Below are 21272 nucleotides of genomic sequence, written 5' to 3' on the forward strand. Positions count from 1 at the left end.
CGACAATAAAGAACATAGATTGGAGCAGGTACATAAAGGAACACACAGAAGCAAGTCTGGAATCAGGAAATAGCTACATAGGACTCAAAACACCGGAGCGTAACCAGGGCAGCCGAGAGGAATGCCGGGCCCCGGTAAAATTTTGGGGGCATGGCCTAAGTGTGTGTTGTGGGAACCTCCCACACTTAGGCCACACCCCCAAAATGTTTAGAGGAGGGTGAAAGAAAACTCTAAAAACTGTAATCTCAGAAGCAGCACACACCTACAGCATGTACTGTGCTGCCTGCAGGCTCAGCAGGACCTCTCACGCTGTCAGTGAGACACTCATGCTGAGCCTGCTGTCAGCACAGCACATGCTGTAGAAGTGTGTGCTACTGTTGCTACCCGGGAGGGATGTAGGGGGAAGGGAGGGGTCAGACCAGGGCCCCTGCGGGGCCCCTTCAGCAAGTGTGGGCCCGGGTAATTAGTACCCGCTCCCCCCCTCTCTCGGCTCCCCTGAGCGTAACCAAGCCCTCTGATGAAGAGATCAATGCACATGTTCAGCCAGACACACAGAGCCAAACTGCTAATTATACAGCAGCTGAAGCTGAACAGAGATACATACAGGAATATGGCTGCTGGAGTGTAGTTACAGAAACAAATTTTGCAGTGTAGACCAGAATAAGGTCCATCTTCTTTTCTAGGTAGCAACTTTACTTGCGATGATTAGCAATTCCTTAGCCCCAAAAAATTTGTAGCTGTGTAGGCGATAGTGGTGAAAATATCCGCAACTTAGAAGTCATGGATCAATTTAATTGAGTTTTTTCGCCTATGTCTTACTTGGATACCCTCCTTGGTGACTATTTGCTTATTTATATTGGTTTTAGTTTATCACTGCAATTAACTCTGTATACACACTGTACAATGTGCAATGATTCGATGGCGTCAACAATTTCCCTTAACCCCTTCACGACAGAGCCAGTTTGTGCCTTCATAACAGAGCCCTTTTTTTCAAATCTGACATGTCTCACTTAAGTGGGGATAACTTTTTTTTGCTTTTACTTATCCCAGTGATTTTGAGATTGTTTTCTCGTGACACATTGTACTTCAAGTTAGTGGTAAATTTTGGTCGATACAGTCTGTGTTTTTTTGTGAAAAATACCAAAATATCGTGAAAAAATGGAAAATTTAGCAATATGCAAAATGTCACATTTTCTGCTTGTGAGACAAATAATCATACCACTCAAAATAGTTAATAACTAACAAAGACCATATGTCTACTTTATGTTGCAATCATTATTTCAACCTCCTTTTCATTTTTTTGGACACTAGGAGGCTTCAATTATGACTAGCAAATTCTCAAATTTTCAAGAAAATTTCAAACACTGATTTTTTTAGGGACCAGTTCAGTTCTGATGTGACTTTGAGGGACTTGTATGTGAGACACCCCCATAAATGATGCCATTTCAAAAACTGCACCCCTCACAGTATTCAAAACAGCATTTTGGAAGTTTGTTAACCCTTTAGGTGTTTCACAGGAATTAAAACAAAGTGTAGGTGAAATTTCAAAATTTCTTTTTTTTTGCAGAGTTTCAATTTTAATACATTTTTCTAACGAATACAGTAGATTTTACTAGAGAAATGTGACTAAAAATTGATTCCCCCAATTCTTTTGTTTTCAAAAATATCCTATATGTGGCCCTAGTGTGCACGTTGACCAAACCACAGGCTTCATAATAGAAGGAGCACCTACTTGATTTTGGAGCCTCCTTTTTATGAGATTTTTTTTTAGGCACCATGTAGGTTTCTAGGCACCATAAGTGCTAAAAGTTAGGAACCTCCCCCACAAGTCACCCCATTTTGCAATCTACACCCCTCAGGGAATTCATCTAGGGGTATAGTGTACATTTCAAACCCCCAGGGGTTTCACCAATTTTGGTACAACTGGGATGTGAAAATGGAAAATTACATTTTTTTACACAAACATGCAGTTCTGGCTCAAAATTTTTCATTTTCACAAGGAATGAAGGAGACAAAGCACCCCAAAATCTGTGCCCCAATTTCTCCAGAGTACGGCAATGCCTCACATGTGACCAAAAAATACCAGTTGGGCGCATGGCAGGACTCAGAAGGGAAGGAGTGATTTTTGGATTTTGCAGCTCAGATTCTGGTGGAATGAATGGTGGGTGCTATGTTGCATTAGCAAGACTCCCAAAGCACCAATACAGTGGGACCCCCCCACAAGTCACCCCATTTTGCAAAGTACACCCCTCAGGGAATTCATCTAGGGGTATAGTGTACATTTCAAACCCCCAGGGGTTTCACCAATTTTGGTACAACTGGGCTGTGAAAATGAAAAATTACATTTTTTTACACAAACATGCACTTCTGGCTCAAGATTTTTCATTTTCACAAGGAATGAAGGAGACAAAGCACCCCAAAGTCTGTGCCCCAATTTCTCCCGAGTACGGCAATGCCTCACATGTGACCAAAAAATACCAGTTGGGCGCATGGCAGGACTCAGAAGGGAAGGAGTGATTTTTGGATTTTGCAGCACAGATTTTGGTGGAATGAATGGTGGGTGCTATGTTGCATTAGCAAGACTCCCAAAGCACCAATACAGTGGAACCCCCCCACAAGTCACCCCATTTTGCAAAGTACACCCCTCAGGGAATTCATCTAGGGGTATAGTGTACATTTCAAACCCCCAGGGGTTTCACCAATTTTGGTACAACTGGGCTGTGAAAATGAAAAATTACATTTTTTTACACAAACATGCACTTCTGGCTCAAGATTTTTCATTTTCACAAGGAATGAAGGAGACAAAGCACCCCAAAATCTGTGCCCCCATTTCTCCAGAGTACGGCAATGCCTCACATGTGACCAAAAAATACCAGTTGGGTGCATGGCAGGACTTAGAAGGGAAGGAGTGATTTTTGGATTTTGGAGCACAGATTTTGGTGGAATGAATGGTGGGTGCTATGTTGCATTACCAATACAGTGGAACCCCCCCACAAGTGACCCCATTTTGCAAACTACACCCCTCAGGGAATTCATCTAGGGGTATAGTGTACATTTCAAACCCCCAGGGGTTTCACCAATTTTGGTACAACTGGGCTGTGAAAATGAAAAATTACATTTTTTTACACAAAAATGTACTTCTGGCTCAAAATTTTTCATTTTCACAAGGAATGAAGGAGACAAAGCACCCCAAAATCTGTGCCCCCATTTCTCCAGAGTACGGCAATGCCTCACATGTGACCAAAAAATACCAGTTGGGTGCATGGCAGGACTCAGAAGGGAAGGAGTGATTTTTGGATTTTGGAGCACAGATTTTGGTGGAATGAATGGTGGGTGCTATGTTGCATTACCAATACAGTGGAACCCCCCCACAAGTGACCCCATTTTGCAAACTACACCCCTCAGGGAATTCATCTAGGGGTATAGTGTACATTTCAAACCCCCAGGGGTTTCACCAATTTTGGTACAACTGGGCTGTGAAAATGAAAAATTACATTTTTTTACACAAAAATGTACTTCTGGCTCAAAATTTTTCATTTTCACAAGGAATGAAGGAGACAAAGCACCCCAAAATCTGTGCCCCCATTTCTCCAGAGTACGGCAATGCCTCACATGTGACCAAAAAATACCAGTTGGGTGCATGGCAGGACTCAGAAGGGAAGGAGTGATTTTTGGATTTTGCAGCTCAGATTCTGGTGGAATGAATGGTGGGTGCTATGTGGCATTAGCAAGACCCCCGAAGCACGGTGAAATGATGAACCTAATAATCCATAGATGTGTGGTATATTTTGAAACACTCCTTTATACATAGGCCGGGTTTGTCGGGGCAAGTTTCACAGTGGAAAATAGTTTCCTTTCTTATTCCCTTTTTATAGCAAACTTTGCACCTTTTTTGTGTCCTGCCCTTTCTTGCAGTGGAGGGGATTTCGTTGGGAAAATGCTGCCCTGGTACAATACGGGGGCCAGTACTAGAAGTACTGGGGCCCTCTGCCTGCTGGTTCCCAAATATTAGGCCCTTTATGACTTCCTCTTGAAAGTGCATAAATGTCCCCCTCTGGCCGGTAGAACGGAATAGCACGTAAGCGTTATACAGTGCCATCTGGATGATATACACGGCCAGCTTCTTGTACCAGATATTTGTTTTCCGCAGGGCACTGTACGGCTTCAGTACCTGATCTGAAAGATCCACTCCGCCCATGTACTTATTGTAATCTAGGATACAATTTGGTTTTGAGGTGTGGGTACTGGTACCTCGTACAGGGATGGAGGTGGTACTGTCTCCATGAATTGTTGTCAGTATAAGGACATCCCTCTTGTCCTTATATTTGACCAACAACATATTTTCGGTGCATATTCCCCTGCTTTCACCCCTTCTTAGTACTTGGGCAATGTGCGTTTTGGGGAGGCCTCTTTGGTTCTTGCGCACAGTACCGCAAGCTGCTGTACCTCTTGAACCAAGGGCCTTAAACAGGGGGATGCTGGTGTAAAAGTTATCCACATAGAGGTGATAACCCTTATCCAGGAAGGGGTGCATTAAATCCCAGACAATTTTTCCACTAACACCTACGAGGGAGGGGGGGCATTCTGGCGGTTCAATTCTTGAATCCTTCCCTTCATATACCCTAAACTTGTGGGTGTACCCTGTGGTGCTTTCACACAGCTTATACATTTTTATGCCATACCTTGCCCTCTTACTGGGAAGGTACTGGCGGAATTTAACCCTTCCTTTAAAATGTATAAGGGACTCGTCGATACTAATACATTTATCAGGGATGTATAGCTCTGCAAATTTGGCACTGAAATGATCAATGACCGGCCTGACTTTGAATAGCCTGTCAAAGGTGGGATCATCTCTGGGTGGGCACTGTGCATTATCGGTGTAATGTATAAATTTATGGATTGCCTCAAAACGAGCCCGAGTCATGGCCATACGGTAAAATGGGGTGCTGTACAGAACATCTGTACTCCAATATTGCCTAATTTGTGGCTTTTTTACTATGCCCATATGAAACACCAGACCCCAAAACGTCATCATCTCTACTGCATCTACAGGGGTCCACCTAGCAAATGATGACGTGGGGTTTTGAGCAATAAACTGCTGGGCATATAAATTAGTTTGGTCCACCATTAAATTTATAAAATCATCAGAGAAAAATAATTTGAAAAAGTCAATTTCTCTGAGACCTGTGGAATCAAATTGGATTCCTGGCATGGCCAAAAACTCAGGAACCTGGGGCTCAAAATTGTCTGGTGGTGGGGTCCATACGAGATCAATTATTGGGGGGGGGTCTCAGCTGCTCTACGGGGGTGTCTTTGAGGGGGTCCCTCATCACCAGAGGAGGAAGAGGAGCTTAAGACGAATCCTTCAAATTCCCCGCTTGCCTCACTGGCAGTGTCAGAGTCAGAGGCAAGCATGGCATATGCCTCCTCCACTGAATACATTCTTCTGGATGACTGGGATGACATTTGGGATGACATTTGGGATGACATTTGGGATGACATTTGGGATGCCATTTTTATTTTTGTGTTACTGGTAGTGAAATGTTTCAACACGTGTATAGTGTAGGGGGGGGTACAAACTTTATTTCAACCCGGGGGGTATGTAGTGTGTAGTGTGTATGTAGTGCAGAAAAAAAAAATACTTTATACAAAAAAAAAAATTGAAGGGGTTAAAAAAAAAAAAAAATTGAAGGGGTTAAAAAAAAAAAAAATTGAAGGGGTTAAAAAAAAAAAAAAAAAAGGTCCTGCGCCAAAAATTGAGCACAGATGTTGGTCAGTAACGTCCGTCACTGAACAGCGCTCAAAGGCAACAGGAATTTGATAAAAAAAAAAAAAAAAAATAGATCAACCCTGTGCCGAAAAAGCTGATCAGTGATGTACGTCACTGATCAGCGCACAGTGGCCACAGGACACCCACAAAATCACAGTGTGTGTAAAAAAAAAATTAAAAAAAGACCCCACAGCACCCACAAAAAAAAAAAGGTGATCAGTGATGCGACACTGATTACCAGTGAGGGGCAGCAGGTGCACAACCTTTGGTGCAACTGACAGTGCAACTGGCAGCAACTGACAGGTATATATAAAAAAAAAAAACCTCTGCACCCCCAAAAAGTTGCTGATCACCTCAGATATAGTGATCAGCACAAAAGGCGGGGGCAGCAGACACAAAATTTAGCACTCTCTATCACTCTCTGTCACTATCTCTCTCTATCTCTCTATCTCTCACTATCTATCACTCTATGACACTGCAGCAGCAGCACTGACAGTTATATATATGAAAAATAACCCCTGCACCCCCAAAAAGTTGCTGGGGGTGCACAAAAGGGGGGCAGCAGACACAAAATATAGCAGTCTCTATCACTCTCTGTCACTATCTCTCTCTATCTCTCTATCTCTCACTATCTATCACTCTATGACACTGCAGCAGCAGCACTGACAGGTATATATATATATATATATAAAAAAAACCTGCGCCCCCAAAAAGTTGCTGATCAGTTAATTTATACTGATCAGCACAAAAGGGGGGGCAGCAGTCAGTTATATAAAAAATATATAGCACAATCTGTCACTATCTCTCTATCTCTCTCTCTCTCTCTCTATCTCTCTCTATCTCTCTCTATCTCTCTATCTATAACTCTATTACACTGCAGCAGCACAAAATATAGCACTCTCTGTCACTAGGCCTCTCTATCTCTCTCTCTCTATCTCTCTCTCTCTAACTCGATGACACTGCAGCAGCACAACACAGCACAACACAGCACAGGATGTCACAAGATGAAGCAAGATCCCAAGCAGTGATCAGGTAAGTATTGAGCAAGGTTCTGGTCAGTATATGGCGGCAGCTGGGCACGGTGACCGCACTGCACGCTATTCCAGACCGGAATGGCGTCTGCAGTGCAGTCACCGTTAGTTTAAACCCCCCTCCATGGCTGTGATTGGTCCGTCGGTCCGACGAACCAATCACGGCCTTTGGGGGCGGGCGGGGTGAGGTGGGGTGACACCAGTGTCACCCTTACACCCCGCGGTGATTGGTGCTGTACTTTACAGCACCAATCACCTCCGATCCCGTGTCACCGGCGAACGTTATTCGCCGGTGACACAGAAAACGCTGTGAATGGCTGTTCACACTGAACAGCCAATCACAGCAATCGCCGACGGGGGGGCGGCATCGCAGCCCCCCCTGGGCATGCAGGGACAGCAGACATCGTCCCTCTGTCACTGCGTCTCTAGACGCAGTGACAGTTTGAAGTCATGACGTATATATACGTCATGTGTCGGGAAGTACTTCCCGGCCATGACGTATATATACGTCAAATGTCGTGAAGGGGTTAAACTCCTGGACAAACGGCCCTCATTCAGCATGGATTGTACATGTTAAGCTGCTCTCCGCATACCACCTCCTTCCTGCATTTGCTATTGTTAAAACTGTAATATGATTTCAATTCAGGATGAACACGGTGACCATCGGTTGTGATATTAATCTGCAACTGCAAGCCTGAGTAAGTCTGACTTTACACAGGCTTGCAGTCACAGGAGGCATTGTGAGACCAATGACACATGACACAGTACTTGGCCTCGCCACGCCCAGAACACCACTCACCTCTGCCCTGTCAATTGGACATTCACATCTCCGAGATGTGATCGCAGGACCTGTTCTGCCCATGCGTACAACGGGTCCTGCGCATTACCAGTTTCCCAATAAGTAAGAAATAGCAGGTTTGCAATCCAAACTGATTAATCCCCATAGTGCGTACACACTGTGCAATGTAGCCAAAGACCTAAATATATATATAATCAGTGGTGACATCTAGTATGCGGTTATTGACGATATCCTAAAATTGAGCTGCCTGTATGGACGACAGAGGAGAGCACATATAGGGTATATTTCAGCATGGATCACCATTTTCCGTGAGTGTCTGAAAAACACAGGGATGCCCAATTCCAGCCTGTCCCAGTCGCAGATTAGTAAAAGCCTCAGATCTACTCACAATAGCACAAACGGCAAAATCTCTTCAATGGTTTGGGAATTGCGATTGGATTTTCAAATAGATTGCAATGGTAATTTTCTCTGTCTCTCTGGGAAGCCACTTTTAGCCATGCATTGGGGCAGCACGGATGGTGTAATGGTTAGCATTACTGCCTCACAGCGCTGAGGTCATGGGTTCGATCCCCACCATGGCTCTAACTGTGCGGAGTTTGTATATTCTCCCCGTGCTTGCGTGGGTTTCCTCCGGGTACTCCGGTTTCCTCCCACAATCCAAAAATATACAGATAGGTTAATTGGCTTCCAACAAAATTAACCCTAGAATGTCTGTGTGCGTGTACATGTGGTAGGGAATATAGATTGTAAGCTCCACTGGGGCAGGGACTGATGTGAATGTTCAAATATTCTCTGTAAAGCGCTGCGTAATATGTATGCGCTATATAAGAAACTGTTAATAATAATAATAATAATAATGCATACAGGGGGGGGCAAGGGGTGACACCCCCCCCTTCACCTGTTCTGGGCTGAAGAGGACCAAGTCCAGCCACTGCTGGAATCGGCAGTGAAGACACCGGGGTCCACCAAAGTCTTCAAGTGGCAGATGACAGAGACCCATGGATGCTGACTCCCGTGTAGCTGAAGGAGGAGGAAGCAGCAACAGCAGGGATTGGGGAGAGATTCCACTGGAGATGCCTGGGAGCATTGAGGCTTCTGGGCGGCAGAGGTGCGCTCTGTGCTTTTGGTGGTGTCAGGTACCAATGGGCTGCACTACTGCAGAAACCGGCGTTGTCTGTAAGTCTGGTGGACTTGCCTGCTGCTTCCTCCAGCTGCAGTGACCACCTCCTACTTCAGCAGCCGTCTGTGGACTCCATCGGTGGCTGGACCCGGTTCTCCATCTTCAGCCCAGTGCAGGCTTTATGGGCTGTTTGCGATCAAAAATTAGGTACTGCAGCAGATAACTGTACAGTTAAAAATTGTCAATTTAAAATAAAAATAAAATAAAATGATTTGCAAGTTAGGACTGGAAAGGAGGAGTTGGACTGCTGGGAAGGGGAGGAGTTGAGACTGAAGGGGGAAGGGTCAAGATTAAACTGTAAACCGCCCCCCCAGTAGAAAATACTAGATCCGCCCCTGCGCGCAGTCCACTGCAAATTCTCTGATTAAGGATCCACGCTGAACACTATACAATGTGAGCAATATATCGTTACAATTCACATTGTAACGAAAAAAAAAAAAGGTCCATAACATTACCATGGGCCTAATTTAGGTTCATTCAGAACAGGGTGAATTCGGCCCACGCTCCAATGATTGGGCGCATGTGCAAGCGCGTATTTATGCATATGTAGACCCCGGGAACTAACAGCCTCCATGAGTCAGGGGCGGAAATGGGGCTCGCCCATAGGGAACTCCCAGCTTTTTATGGGCGTTCCCCTTGGTATGCGGGCAGGCTGGCACCTGCCAGGGGCGTGTGGCTGACATCACAGGACATCAGCATCCGCCCCACCTTCTATTTGCGACAGCAGGAGAAATCATTCAATAGTCGGAGCGCATTGAATGGTTTCTCCTGGAGGCGAGGAATGCGAGGGGATTTGTTTTCGTTACACATCCCTTTGCATGTTACCAAGGGGAATCGGCGGCAGGCATTCAGACGGGTGGCGGTTCAGGTTCGCAGCTTATCGAGTGTGTACCCAGCTATAAAGCAATGTGCAGCCTTTTAAAAATGTATCAGATTGTCTACCACTGATTTAGAGGAAACAACACTCAATTCATCTTTTAATTCGATTCTTATGATGAATGAATTCTGCTCCAAAGTACAGTTGCCGATGCTTCTACCGATGGCTAAATGATACATACAGTAAAACAATAGCTTGCCAACCAGATACAAATCATGTTACGTAGTCTGCTATGTTCTAATCTAAAAATATCAAGTTCCAATAGAACAACAACAGTATGTTGCCATTTGCCTTTGATACCCCTTTTCCACTAGCAAATTCTACCCGGGTTTTTGCTCGTGGACGCGCACCGACACGGGTTTATTGTCAGTGTGAACGTGTCCTTTTTACAAAACACGGGTAGAGAGACCAGGGAATTCTACCCTGGTATCTACCAGGGTAAAACACAGCAATGACACGGGTCTGTGCGCAGTGTAAACGCACATTACCCGTGTTTAAGATCCGGGTAACGCTCTGAGGCCGGTAATTGGTTCTTCAGGGGCACCAGAAGATGATGTCATCTGCTGAAGACGCGCTGGAAGACGCTGGGAGACGCTGACCACGAGGAGTCTTCCCAGCAGCAGCTCCTCCGGCGCTGGCCACAAGCAGCCATCGCAGCACATTGCCCACGCTGGGCACAAGTAGCCATTGCAGCACATTGCCTCCTACTCCAGCGCAGCAGTAGGTAGCAGAGTGTTATAAGCTGCATCAAGCTGTCCATGGCAGAATAGTACAGCAAAATACTGCAAAATGTCTGCAAGCCCAGCATAGACACAGCTACTCTCTCAGACTCCATTGCTGCAATGCTGTAAGAAGTCCCCACCCACCACCCCTCCCCTTTGTCCCCTTTGTGACTTCAAACTGGTTTGGACTGGAAAAAAGCTATGTCTTGTGGGCATTCTTGGGATTTTTCAAAGTTTACCCGGGTTTAGTGTAAAAGGCTCCGACACGGGTATAACACGGGTCTATGTGCAGTGTGAACAGTGTTTTTACCCGTGTCTTACACGGGTATGATCCGTGTTCAAAAACCCGTGTTTAACACGGGTTTCAGATGGAAAAGGGGTATGAGTGGAAATTTCCAGATATATGAAGAATATCCTTTTTATATTTTTCATTACATATGTTTGTAAATAAAAATATATCAGTGTAAACTAGCCAGAGATCCACAGAGAGATACGCAGTCTGTTTCTTATCCCGAGAGACTGACAAAGGGAAATCACAAAGCCTCTGCGCTCAACACTAATTACACAACATTGGATAATACATGTTGTTTTACTGACAGTCAAAAGAACGGATGTTTGGACACAACATTTTCTAAATACATTCAATTACTTAAACCATTATACGGATTCCCCTATGTAATGTCAAATAATTCATTTCTGGTACAGACTGAAATACAAATCTTAATGTAAACAACAATTATATGGTAAACCAGACCAAATAAGTCATTTTCTGTCACAGTCTGGAGAAATTCTGTGCAACAGTCATAGGGTTTAGTTACTAAGATGGGAGTTCTACTTAAGATGGGATGTTTATTATGGGCAACCAATCAGATTCTATATTATCTTCTAGAAGCATATAAATAAGAATTAGAATATGATTGGTTGCTAAGGGCAACATTACATCTTCAATAGAACACCCATCTTATTAAATTTACCCCGTAGAACACCAAAATTGTGTTTTTTTTTGTTTGTGTTTTTGGTACTTGTTTCCTAGAACGGCCACAATCGTGAGTGATCGTGGCTCTTAATTAAGGGACACGATCCTCACGATGTGGCCGATTTTTTGCAATTTTTTCCATTTGATTGACAGAAATCGGGTCAATCGGTCGGTCGCGACCAATTAAAATCGGCCGCGATGCGACCGACCGATTGACCCGATTTTTCCATAGACTTCAATGTTAAAAAATCTTTTAACATTGAAATCGGTCGGTCTTGTGCCATTATAATGGCACAAGATGAGATGGACTTGATTAAGTCCATCTCACATAGGGAAAAATGATAAAAAAGGTGAAATGGGCCAATATGACCCATTTCACATTTTTTATGTGCCCGCCATGACCCCACGATAGACGTGAACCCGAAGCGTGGCGAGCGCAGCGAGCCCGCGAGGGGCGGCGGTGCGCGTCCTCCGACCTTTTCATTCCCCTACTATCCACTAGGGCGTGGAGTGAGAATATAATAGTGTGGCGAGCGCAGCGAGCCACCGAGCCCGAAGCGTGGCGAGCGCAGCGAGCCCCGCGAGGGGACGCGTATACCTGTGAAGTTAGACGCGTCCCCTCGCGGGGCTCGCTGCGCTCGCCACGCTTCGGGCTCGGTGGCTCGCTGCGCTCGCCACACTATTATATTCTCACTCCACGCCCTAGTGGATAGTAGGGGAATGAAAAGGTCGGAGGACGCGCACCGCCGCCCCTCGCGGGCTCGCTGCGCTCGCCACGCTTCGGGTTCACGTCTATCGTGGGGTCTAGCACACTTATTAACATTTGGGGGGGCAATTTAAACAAATCTGGTGAAAAAAAATAAAAAATCGGGTGAAAAATCGGTCGATCGGATCGGTCGCATCGTATGCGACCAAATCGCATGCGATGCGATCGATCCGATTTTTTATCTTACGACCACAACGATCTAAATCGTTGTGGCCGTTCTAGGAAACAAGTACCGTGTTTTTTTACATTTCTTTTCTTGTACCACATTAGTGTGGAACCATGACTGGACTAAGGGGGTTATTCTGGTCCGTTCGCAACGACCATACATTCGCACAGGGAACGACGCATGTGCATACGCTGGATGCATGCGGCCACAGCAAGAAGAAGCAAGGCTGCGGTCTTGGGCGTGCGGAGGTGGTTGATAGTCGCACCCATGGGAACGCCCAGCGTTTCATGGGTGTTCCCAAGAAAATGCTGGACATTCCCATGGAAATCGTCCGGTGACGTGGGCGGGCAGATGACATCACCGGATGTCAGCTGCCCGCCCACTTCCTTCTGCATGCCCATCTAAGGTTACCTCAGAGTAACCTTAAATGTGCCTTCCACATCATTCGATGGTCGGCGACCATCGAATGATGTGGGTGTTGCCCCAAAGCCTGCAAATGAATGTTTATGTTAAAGAAAGAGATGTCATTTCACATTTGCTACCAGAAAAGATGGCAGTGTTTTGGAGACACACAATATATGAGATATATATATATATTTTGTTATTGATTTTCAAGAGCTATCATTTAACATATTTTTAGGTTTTGAATATTAACGAAAGTTTAAAACAAATATTTTGGTACTTTTTTTGGCGGCGCCCATCGCATCGCATACCATAACGCATGCGATGGTATGCGATGCGACGCGATTTCGTTGGTTAGTGTACAATGGCATACAATTTTCAAATTGTTTGCCATTGTACATGGCATACAATGCCATACGATGCGATGTGCGATTAAACATTGTATAAGCACCCTAATGGGAGCTTACAATGTTAAATGCACCCCCACGCCAACCCCCCCCCCACTATAAACATGAACCCGAAGCGTGGCGAGCGCAGCGAGCCCGCAAGGGGCGGCGGTACGTGTCCTACGACCTTTTCATACCCCCACTATCCACGTCGGCGTGGAGTTGAGAATAGATTAGTGTGGCGAGCGCAGCGAGCCCCCGAGCCCGAAGCGTGGCGAGGGGACGCGAATACCTGTGAAGCCCGCGAAGGGATGCGTTTACCTGTGAAGGTATCCGCGTCCGCTCGCCACACTAATCTATTCTTAACTCCACGCCGACGTGGATAGTGGGGGTATGAAAAGGTCGTAGGACGCGTACCGCCGCCCCTCGCGGGCGCGCTGCGCTCGCCACGCTTCCGGTTCACGTTTATAGTGGAGGGGGTGGCGTGGTGGTGCATTTAACATTGTAAGCACCCATTAGGGTGCTCAAAAGCACCCTTTAGGGTGCTTATACGATTTTTCATCGTATAGGGGGTCAAAATCGCGTCGCATCGCATCGTATGCCATCGGGTACATGGCATGCGATACGTTCATCGTACGATGCTGAAATTGGGCGCCGCCAAAATACACAAGTACCAATATTTTTAAAATGTTCTTTTTTTTTTATTCTTTTTATTGGATTCTCTATTTAAGGTGCGCAATTTGTGGCACTTTAGCAATATGTCTGAGCCACTACTGACACAACTCATTCTGTCCGGCATTGTTCTAGCAGAATGCATTACTGTTATTCAAGCAAATCTATCTATTTTATGAATAAGGTATTTTGCCAGGAAAAAAAAAAAATCAATGAAAGTCATCTTTTGCTGTCAAGTATGTCCTAGATACATTATATACCATTTTACCCTAAATACAGACAAACGCATTAAGCGTAACAATTACAAACATGTTTATGGAGCCGAATGAAAGATCTCGCACAGGTGGCAGATTTAGATGGCTCGGGTACAATGTTCCAGACTTAGAGGAAGGAGAAGACAGATGGGACATCTGGATTTCTTTGCATTTAGGAAGTATTAGGAGGCAGTTGGATAACTTGTCAAGAAGGAGTGCGTGGTTACAAAGTAAATGGGCTTCTGTGGCATAACCATGACTCCTGTGATGTCACGCTCACACCATCAGTTCAACATTACTATGTAAACAGGGAATAGAAGCAACCACTCATATAGCCACACGCACACCCAACAATTGGGTCACCCTGAACCCAGCTTGTCAAGAAATCGTTTGAAGGACAAAAAGGTCAAAGTGACCTTGGGAGGACAAAGTTATACCAGACGGTCCGATAACCAGAAGAGTGTCCGAGCAGCACAGACACAACTATAATTCAAGGAGGAAGGAGATTACATCAAGACAAATGGTGAATAACAGCCCTGGGTGCCAACAACACAGTTTTAAGATTTCTACGACTAGTTCAAGTTTCTTGCACAGCACAGTCATCTTGCACAGTCTCCCCTTATTCCAACCATACCACATTACTGGTAGAAGGACAGCAATGCCAGTTGCCAATGGCTGCGTTATTATTGGAGGCTGATAATGTGGCTTTCTTACAGGCTCTTTCCCCACCAGCTGCTGCAATTGTTATTCTGATGCTTTTTGTAACAATTGGTCCCCACAGCTTTTAGATTACGCTGATTTTATACATTACGTTTCATGTCATTGTATGCCATTTCAATATCCAGAGCGGTCGCCGGTTTCAGTGCTTTACGAATAAAAATAAACAGTATTAAATTTGTTAAAGTGAATTTATCCTTTAAAGAGCTCCAACCAAACTGGAATTTTTCAACATAGACGTCTCCCACCACTACTGATCTGTTGAGTTTTCCTACACTGGGATTCCAACATGAGGCAGATTCATGTAGGCTTGCAATGCATCTTAATTCATGGAAGGTGCTTCTGCTAGCAGCCTATGGAGGTGCGAGCAGAATCATATTAACCTAATTGGCAGATAAATGAGCAACCATCAACAGGTAACATGTAACTGAATCTTCCTCGATGTTACCTCACAATCGGGTGGATGTATTAAGCCTGGCGAAGAGATAAACTGGAGATCAAATTGAAGGAGATAACTCACCAGCCAATCAGCTGTGTTTGAAATATGACAGTTAAGAGTTGGTTGGCTGGTGCACTCCTTCCACTTTATCTCTTCACCAGGCTTAATACAACTGCCCCAATGCTGGCTGTGTCCACTGCAGACCCTACCATTGTCTGTGCAGGCTCCTGTGCAGTGGGGCCACTGGGTTAGAGTTAAATCATTTTTTCAACCAAGAGCCACTTTCTAGATAGAACCTCAGTTGTACCCAACAACTTCACCCCTCCAACACTTGCAACACACATGGCATGTTTTGCGTTAAAAATGCCAGTGGTAAGCTTTCCGATGGTAAGAATCCCGACAGCAGTCTCAAAGGTTACAATGCCAACGGAACCTGTTGAGTATTCTAAATATAACCCTCACCCAAACCTACCCCTTCTGCAGCTTAATGCTAACCACCTTTTTTAAATTTCTAACCCTAGCAGACCCCTCCCGCAGTATAACCCTCACACCCCTCTAATGCTTGACTCTAAAACTAAACCTAAAAAACCTCTCCTTTGGGATCCGCCGGCATTGTGATCATCAGGATTTCATCAGGATTCTTCCCACTGGGAAACCTGATTACATACCTATGGCAACACAATGATACAATTGAAACAGATATCATTGGGAAAATGGCAGCATGCTGGGAATATCCAAGCAAGTACAATTGTTGTGTCGCTGTTGATAGTACTTTCACTCTAACTTGGTAGTTTCTGTTGTCCGGATCCTGCAGGGTTCAGAGGATGTAACGGTGGTGTCCTCAGTGGAGTAACAATAGCGCCATAGACCCAGCGGTGGCGGGCGCCCGGCTCCGGGGGTCTGCGGGGCCTATTGCTATGCTACACACTAGGGAAAGAAATGCCACTGCATTTCTTCTTCCATGGAAGGTCAAAAGAATTTATGAACAGAGTTAGAGACATAGAATTTAATGACAGATTAAAGACACTTGGACCATCTAGACTGACCCCTATTTATCCTTTAGGTATAATCTCCACCCTGGTTTTGCACATGGTTTTGCCCATCTAAGAAGGATTTTGTCAGAAAGAATGAACTAGAATAACCCCCTTAGTTCTGTATGATAGCAACAATTGTAAAGTCCTATACACAGGAATATTCAATGAGGTCCTTTTCTCTATTTTTTAGGGCAAATAGGAATTTGACCTATTTAATTGGAGGGACGATGTTTCCCCTGTCGACAATCCATGTGTTTTTTTGCCACTTTGCCAGTAAAATTGTGGCAATTTCCACGGGTTTCTTGAGGCATTTTTCACCAATGCCTTTTCGCTGAACAAAAAAGTGAAATGGAATAGTCGGGGATCGAATTAGTTCCCTTTTTTTTTCACCTATGTGAAAAAAATAAAACAAATTGAATACCCCCTGAAAGTCTGTTTCACCAAAGTGAGGTAAATGACTGCATGTTTTCTGTGTATCACAAAATAAATTATCTACCTTTATATCTGTGAAAATGGGCAATAAAACACTCTTACACAAAGCATTTCAACTTTGCCGCGACCTTTCAAATAATAAAAAATAAAAACATTAGACCACAAAGCAGGCACCATGTTCTCCAAAGCAGTTTTCCATTTCCGCAGTCAATACCAGAGTGGTGATAAGCTTTTATGATATACAGTACAGCAGCTGTGTGAAGCTTCTTATACTGTACATGCAATGAGACCATCTGCTGCACGATGATGGTGCAAGTGAAGTCTAGCTGTAGTTTTCCTTCCAGTCATTATCATAAATACATTAAATGACCACACAAATGGGCCAACATAGTTAGGAGGAAACACTAGCTAGCCGATAATGCAATTGAAGCGGAGATGTTTTCAAACTATACACCAGGATGAATGAAGACTGTCATCGCTCACACATAAGCTACAATCCCTTCTACTCAGCGATAAAAAATATTTCAATTGGGCTAGAAATTGAGGTTATGTTTAACTACACAAAAATAAGAAGTCACCATAGCTTATAGCATGTGTTCGATTATGTGCTTGGCCAATACATATCCAGATGGCCCCACTACAGCTATAAGAAATCAATTGCAGCACTTTGTACTTAGGACAGGTCATAGGTGTTAATGTACATCTTCTGTCTTCAGTGACAGATAAGACTTTGGTGTCTATGTACTTAGCGTCATGTTTCAAACACAGCCTGTAACATACATACCTCCCAACTGTCCCCATTACAGCGGGACAGTCCCGCTATTTGGAGACTGTCCCACCGTCCCTCCTGTGGATGGGGGGTTTGGGGGGTGGGACGGAGATCGCTGAAGAGATGCCCAGAATCTCTTCAGTGTAGGAAGGAGGGAGCAGGTGGCTAAAGGAGCGCTGGGCATGGCTCCGAAAAAATGAGAAAAATGGTTGTCGTGGTGCTAGGCCTCACCTACTCATCATTTAGCTCCACCCCTTTTCACACCGGTTGAGCCTTCAGCACGGCTGGTCCCTATTCGAGTATAAACAAAGTTGGGAGGTACGAACATGGCAGTTAGGAGCTGATTGGCTGGTATTTTATCCTCACCACTCTCCAAGGCTTAGTGGGCTTGTTTTCAAAACATCACTCTGGAACGTTAAACAGTATATAAAGCACAATGGAATATGCTGGTGGCGCTGTATAAATAAATCATAATTAATAAGTACATGGAGGGAACCAATCAGGTGTCCTTTTGGAATTAATTTATTGTGCAGACACACTGACCAGGCAGATGCTATATATATATATATATATATATATATATATATATATATATATATATATATATATATATATATATATATATATATATATAATCATTGCGTTAATTAGGTCAGTGTGAGCCTGTAATAATGCAGGAGAGTAACAGAACCCCACAGCCTTGTTTACACATATCTCTTTCTCTGTTATTCCATGAATGTGCGTCTGTCATACAACATTTACCTCTCTCTCCATGTCTCCATTATACTGTACAGCACCACCAGTGCATGCCCTCCCTCCCCCCAGAGCCCAGGAGAAGGGCACACACACACACACACACACACACACACACACACACACACACACACACACACACACACACACACACACACACACACACACACACACAACATCTGCCTGGGACTGGGAGGACCATCAGCTGCTCCACTACACAGCCCTCTATCAATAATTCAGGGGGAGTAGGGAAGGGGGCAGCTGATGCAGGACAGCCCCAGGACACGGGCATCTCATGCAGGCAGTACTAGAAAGAACAAGACAGAGCCCTTGTAAGCTCTACCATGAAACATGAGCCGCTAGTGTCTATTAAACAGGATTACATGTAAGACCCAGATCGCTGCACACAGATATGCACTAACGTCCTACATATAATAATCAGAAATCATTAATAATAAAATAAGCAAAGGAGACTGCTACAAAATGTGCACTTGCCCATGGATCCCTCCCTTCTGCAAAGCAAATCTGTCCCTAGCAATCCTCATCCCATACAGTGACTGAGAACGGCACAGTCTGGGTCTCAGATTATTTCTGCCCAGCCTCATATAAATAGCACTTACTCTGTGATGGTGATCATTGCTGGTGCAGAACGCGCAGAGGGATTTAAATCCCATGCTTTGAAATCAGCATGGTCCACTATTCCATGTCACACTGTATCGAGAAATAACAAGATCACACAAATCCCTTTTCTTGTTTTCCACACCCCCGGAGCTGGAGGAGGTGCCCAGATCGCTGCTCAGCTCTTAAAGGGCCAGCACGTTGTGTGAGCAGCACACTGATAGTAATCACCAGCATCATCCAGTAATAATCTGGGAGACTGCATTGTATGAGCGCCTGAGAGTGGTCTGCTCCAAATGAGGTCAAATAAATGTTGCTTTACTAGGATCTATGACTCAGAAGTGATTTTCTATAAGTGTATTATTAAAAGCAATCGTTTAAAAGTCATGTGCTCTAGTCTTAATGCATAAACCATGTCTTCCAATGTGCACCCAGTTCCCCAGAGTTTAATTATTTGTTCTTGGAAATGCCATGATTTTGCCATATTGTCTGAATGAACAGCAAAATGAATGTTGTTTCTGTATGTTAAATGCAATTCTTATTTTACCATCTGTTCTTAAACTAGTAGCACAGTGCCGGGTGGATTAAGGAAGGAGGGGGCCCATGTGCAGCCACTGTGTGGGCCTCATCCTTTCTCCGTCGGGCAGTGTGCCAGAGTCTGGATGGGTCTGCGGAAACATGGCACCCGATCCATTTTTCCAGTGATTAGTACAGGACTCCAGAGAGGTAAGTATACTAAACAGGAGCAGGGAGATCATTCATTGTGGGTCCTCCCAGACCAAGGTTGCATATGCATTGCACATAGAAATCAATTATAGATACGTCACTGACACAGATGGACAACAAGTGGCTCTCTGAGCCTTGATTTGTATCCCCCTGTTCCTTGCCTCATTTGTTTTCGGATCTGTTTGTCATAACTGATAATGATTGTTTAAAAGACCAGATCATAATGTATCTATCACTGATTACATTTCTTAATATCACTTGTTATTGAGATTAACAGGGTATAGGTAAAAAGCAGAACAGGACAGGACCCCGGAACATCAGTCCAGACAGGCTCTAGGGGCCGGGGGTGTCTGTCCGGTGGGTGTCCTGTCGGGTGAGGCTCCCTGTGACACCTTTCATCAGGGAGAGGAGGACTGGGAAAATAAAGCCTCCCTATATGGTCCAGGGATGTAGTCAAAACCAGAACGGTCCAGACCATACAGGGAGGCTGTAATGTCCCCTTCCCCATGATCCTAGTTAAAGCTATCACAGGCACCCTCAGGAGCGGACACTACAAGCTCCAGAAAATAAAAGAGTTTGATGAATGGAAATTCCCAAATCAGCCACAAAGACAAAGCCATAACTAGACCTTCTGGTGCCCTGTGCTATAAAGGGGTGCCAGATTGACCCCCCAATCCTGACTGTTAAAAGCCCAACAGTCAGGATCTCAACTTACAGGGCTATTCTCCCTTGTGGGGTGTCAACGACCCCCATAGAGGGAGATTCATGAGCCACCGAGCCCGCAAGGGGCTCCGTAGTGCTCGCTCCCAGGTCCGGCGCAACCCACTCAGCAGCTCCTGCAAAGCAGGGAGGTGCCATGCTGAAAGGGCGCTGTCTCCATCCCTGCTCTGCTAAAGCTGCCTCAGCCCTCACTGTCACTGCCTCCTGCACGCTGCCCGCAGCGCCTGTCTGACAGCGGACGGGCGGTAGTATAAACAGCTGCTCCTGCACTGCGAGTGCACACAGCCTGCAATGCCTGTCTGATAGCAGGCAGCAGTATGGAGAGGCTGAGCAGCTCCCTGCACTGCACACACACTGTCCTCCTCCTGCGACCTGCCCCCTCTTCCTCAAGGACACTTGCGCTGAGGCATGTAACGTTGTCTGTGAATGCCTGGATGACATGTCATGTCCGGATCTGCCCCCTACCCATTGCTCCCTGCGCCTGTCAGCTGGTCAATCAAATGATGAACAGGCAGCAGCGCCGCCTCCCCTTCCTTCCCTCTTCTCAGTGTGCTGTGCCAGTGCCACTGCCAGTCCTCAACACTCCGCCCCCTCTATCTCCTCCCCTCTTCTTCCATCTCCTCCTTCTCTCCCCTCCTTTTCCCCTCAGTCACGAGAGGGGGAAATGTAATGACATCCTCAGCGTCCTGCCTACGCAGATAGAAGAGGAGGGATTGCACAAGAGAAAAACAGCAAAAGAACAGTGAGTCTTTTTTAATAATTGTAGATTTTTTTATATTAATTTAGACACTTTTTAAATAATGGGCTGGGTTATGTGCCTAAAGGTGGCCATACAGGCTGCAATAGCAGCGTGCGATGCGATGTGCGCTCCTGCGGGCATCGCATCGCACAGTACAAAAAATATGTGCTGCACATACTTTTTGTACTGCTTTCGGATCGCACTGCACACACATTGCATGCATGCCGTGTGATGCGATGCAATGCACCTTTATTGCCTGCAAAAGTTTGCGGACACAGCACTGAGATGGTGTATGCATACATGTACATGCGCCCGAGATCCTCC

At 45.2% G+C, this 21272-nt stretch overlaps 1 protein-coding gene across 1 annotated transcript in view; it reads right to left on the reverse strand.

Annotated features, from left to right (window-relative positions):
* Positions 1-18899, reverse strand: part of SH2B2 (SH2B adaptor protein 2) — a 111320-nt gene extending 92421 nt beyond the window's left edge. The window contains exon 1 of the mRNA XM_083172196.1: positions 18766-18899. The gene's annotated coding sequence lies outside the window, so the exon portion shown is untranslated. The remainder of the gene's footprint in view (positions 1-18765) is intronic.
* Positions 18900-21272: the final 2373 nt, after the last annotated feature.

Source organism: Crinia signifera, chromosome 2 (assembly GCF_055691185.1).
Source record: "Crinia signifera chromosome 2, ASM5569118v1, whole genome shotgun sequence".
Classification (NCBI taxonomy): Eukaryota; Metazoa; Chordata; class Amphibia; order Anura; family Myobatrachidae; genus Crinia; species Crinia signifera.